General features: G+C 39.5%; 1 protein-coding gene and 1 non-coding gene across 4 annotated transcripts in view; one reads left to right on the top strand and one right to left on the bottom strand.

The window, feature by feature from the left end:
* The window catches only part of LOC122543206 (E3 ubiquitin-protein ligase NRDP1), an 84464-nt gene that overhangs the window by 48191 nt on the left and 32304 nt on the right, over positions 1–3969 (bottom strand). Inside the window, exon 1 of one of the 3 annotated variants that reach the window (XM_043681662.1) lies at positions 1144–1247. The exons of the other annotated variants lie outside the window; for them this stretch is intronic. The gene's annotated coding sequence lies outside the window, so the exon portion shown is untranslated. Of the gene's footprint in view, positions 1–1143; positions 1248–3969 lie in introns of those variants that run through there. 3 annotated transcript variants of the gene reach the window in all.
* On the top strand, positions 1659–1740 carry trnas-cga. The gene has a single exon. It is a non-coding gene; the product is annotated as a tRNA-Ser (tRNA).

The following is a 3969-nucleotide window of genomic DNA, read 5'->3' as shown; positions in this document are numbered from 1 at the left end:
ATCAGAAAGATGTTGTGAAACTTGAAAGGGTTCAGAAAAGATTTACAAGGATGTTGCCAGGGTTGGAAGATTTGAGCTATAGGGAGAGGCTGAACAGGCTGGGTCTGTTTTCCCTGGAGCGTCGGATGCTGATGGGTGACCTTATAGAGGTTTATAAAATTATGAGGGGCATGGATAGGGTAAATAGGCAAAGTCTTTTCCCTGGGGTGGGGGAGTCCAGAACTAGAGAGGCATAGGTTTAGGGTGAGAGGGGAAAGATATAAAACAGACCTAAGGGGCAACTTTTTCACACAGGGTGGTATGTGTATGGAATGAGCTGCCAGAGGATGTGGTGGAGGCATTTGGATGGGTATATGAATCGGAAGGGTTTGGAGGGATATGGGCCGGGTGCTGGTGGGATATGGGCAGGTGGGACGAGATTGGGTTGGGATATCTGGTTGGCATGGACGGGTTGGACCGAAGCGTCTGTTTCCGTGCTGTACATCTCTATGACTGTAGAGACCTACATTTTTGTGGGTCTTGTAAATGGTTGCTGAGTCTACTCCAAAATGTGAAGAAAGCCAGTCTAAATCTTCAACTATACGTGAAAGAGAGTAGGTAACGTCGAAAAACATAAATATGGCGCAGTGATGCTTGGAAGCTTTACTTAAAATGGAGAAGTGTTTTTCAACACAAATGACACCTCCCCAAACCCTCAGTCCTTCATCATCTGAAGTATACGAAAGAAATGTCAGCTGATTTCCACAGACAGGCTGAATGTTCCACAATTTAAAGATGTCAATATATTATTGAGAATCATATTCCAGATTTGTTTTCAAATTACGCAAACATTTAAAATATACAAAATCCAGTAAAATGAGGTAGGTATGGGTTCAAAAGGAAAAAAATGGGAAGGCAGGAAAGGCGGGGGGAGATAGCTGAAGAACAAATGATCAAACTGGCTAAAAGAATTTCGGATCCAAAAAGGAATTAATTTGAATAAGTTTGCAACCCAAAAGTGACAAATCACAATCCTGAATTTACCGGTACAGGCAGGATCAAGCAGAATGACCCCCTCATGTGGCAAAATCATTCTGTTTTTAGTTGAAGAGATTTAATTTGGGGGAGAACGATTTGAAGGGAGGATAAAAGAAACAAGCTCACCTTAGGTGTTGCAAGCTAATTTCCGACTAAAATGTTTCAACTCGATTTTCCTCCTAAAATCTGAATAACCCGCGCTCCAAGAATTCCCGCCAACCCTGGAACCGCCAAACTGGGAGGAGACAGGGGTGGGAAGACCCGATAAATAAATAAAGAGCAGAATATGGATCCTGTGAGCACAAAAAGTATGTATCATTTCTATTTATATGATTAAATCTTGTCCGTTCCATAGTAAATTTTAGAATGGGCTGCATACTAATGCAATGGACGTATGTATTGATTCAGGCCACCCCTCTCGAGGCGGATTTAAAACAGTCCAGGCGGAGATCTGCAACGCTAAATTAACTTTGCGTCAGGTATTCCGGATTTCCCCGAATAGATGATCGCGTGAGAACGTTTTACAATACGCAATTTTAGAATGAAGCGTGTTAAAACAGTAGAATAACGGTGTCCCATTTAAATAACTGCGAGTTTATTCCAATCTTCTATTTAAACCCCTTTCAACTGCGACACTATGAGTCACGGTGGCCGAGTGGTTAAGGCGTTGGACTCGAAATCCAATGGGGTCTCCCCGCACAGGTTCGAATCCTGTTCGTGACGATGTCGTGTTTTTTTTTAGGAGGGGGTTAAAATACAATTCAGCATAATTTAACGTTCATGTTTTGCTCCTCGAAACGTTCACTTCTCACATAGCAGTCCCTACCTACTGGCATACTAAGGTACAAACTGGACATCTTGCTTTAGTGTTAATATTTGATAAAGTCCTCTCAATAGGTCAACCAAAACCATGAAAGACCACTTCTGAAAAGCTTATTACCTATTGTATTAAAAATCATATTCTGCTCATGATGAATTAAATAATCTTTTGATTACCCATTAAACAACAACCTTTAGATTAAAATGCTTCAGTTTTTCTTACATGAAAGATTAACATCCATTTCCTTGATTATTATGTTGTGTGTTCAAATTGTCTTGTTTACATCATATTCCAGGTACTCAGAGGAAAACAGTTGCTGCACTTTGGGGGGGTGACATCACACTCTAAGTATGAAAAACATTCATGGAACTAATTGCCACGATGAGTAAAACAATCACTGTACCTAACATTGTTTTATATTTTTCCATATTTCATGCAGAAATGCACAAAAGTTTCATTTGATTCCACCAGTTTGGATCAACATTAACCCAGCACATGAACCAAACACAAAGAGAAAACATTTCTATATCTCTCAACCTTTTTTCCCTTCATACACCTATCAAGTCCAATCTGAAGTATTGACATTCTTTCTGCCTCAGTCACTAACCTGGGAAATTAATGCAACAAGACTTCTTCAAAACAATTCAAACAGTCATACCAGATTCAAAACATCTCTCCCCAGATGCCACCAAACATGGAGTCTCTTCAGAATTTTTTAAAAATTCAGATTTCCAGCACTTGCAGTTTTTTGCTTTTATGACTGGAAATTAATTCATCTCACAAATGTATGCACAAGTAAATTTCTCCTGCCCTTCATTTGAAATCTAAAAAAATTCAGTGGTATCAGTGGACATCCTAGGATCTGAATGAGGTGACTATAGAGAAAATGGATGTTTAGTTAAGATTTTCCAAAACAAACTAGTTTCTAGAAATGTTTCCAGCAGATCAGAAGTTGGCAAATATAACTGCTCTTTGAGAAAGGAGAGAGAGAAAAAGGAAGTAACTGGCCAATTATCCTGAAGTTAGTCATTAGTAAAGTGTTGGAATCTATTACTGAAGAAGTCTTAACACATTTGGAAAATTGTAAAATGACCAGTTGGATCAACAGGGTTTTGTGAAAGAGAAGTCATATTTGAAAATTTATTAGTCTTTTGAAGTTGTATGTTATAGGGTAGATAACAGAGAGCCAGCAGTTAGAGCATACTTGAATAACATGCAAGATAAGGGCTCGTGGAGATTGAGTTAATATATATGCATGAATAGAGGATTGGTTAACAGACAGGAAGCAGAAAATGGGGATCAAACAGGCACTTTCAAGTTGGCAGCGGTCAGTAGAATTAGTGGAATTCTGCAAGTGTGGAAAAGGACATGGAAGACCTAGAATGTAGGGAATTAGATGGTGACATCTTGAAAAATGTCCATATTACAGAGAAGGAAGTGCCGGATGTCTTGAAACTGGGCTGGGGAAGCCCAGGTTTAAGTTCCACCTGCTCCAGAAGTGTGTAATAACATCACCGAATGGGTTGATTAGAAAAATAATATCAAATTTGAAAAGTATGGACTAAGCAACCAAATATAATATTTCCAAGCTTGCAGATAATATAAAGCAGAGCAGGAATGTGTGGTGTAAAGGAGATGCAAACTATTTTGGCTTGAGAAATCGTGGATGCGTTGGTGATTATTTTCCAGAGTTCGATAGATTCGGGATCAGTTCCTGCGGATTGGAGGGTGGCTAATGTTATACCACTTTTTAAGAAAGGTGGGAGAGAGAAAACAGGAAATTATAGACCAGTTAGTCTGACCTCAGTGGTGGGAAAGATACCGGAGTCTATTATAAAGGATGAAATTACTACACATCTGGATAGTAGTAACAGGATAGGTCAGAGTCAGCATGGATTTATGAAGGGGAAATCATGCTTGACTAATCTTCTGGAATTTTTTGAGGATGTAACTCTGAAGATGGACGAGGGAGATCCAGTAGATGTAGTGTACCTGGACATTCAGAAAGCTTTTGATAAAGTCCCACATAGGAGGTTAGTGAGCAAAATTAGGGCGCATGGTATTGGGGGCAAAGTACTAACTTGCATTGAAAGTTGGTTGGCTGATAGGAAACAAAAGTAGTGATAAACGGC

The sequence above is a fragment of the Chiloscyllium plagiosum genome, chromosome 42 (assembly GCF_004010195.1).
Source record: "Chiloscyllium plagiosum isolate BGI_BamShark_2017 chromosome 42, ASM401019v2, whole genome shotgun sequence".
Classification (NCBI taxonomy): domain Eukaryota; kingdom Metazoa; phylum Chordata; class Chondrichthyes; order Orectolobiformes; family Hemiscylliidae; genus Chiloscyllium; species Chiloscyllium plagiosum.
Note: the sequence above shows the minus strand (reverse complement) of the source record. Positions and strands in the feature narration are given on the sequence as shown.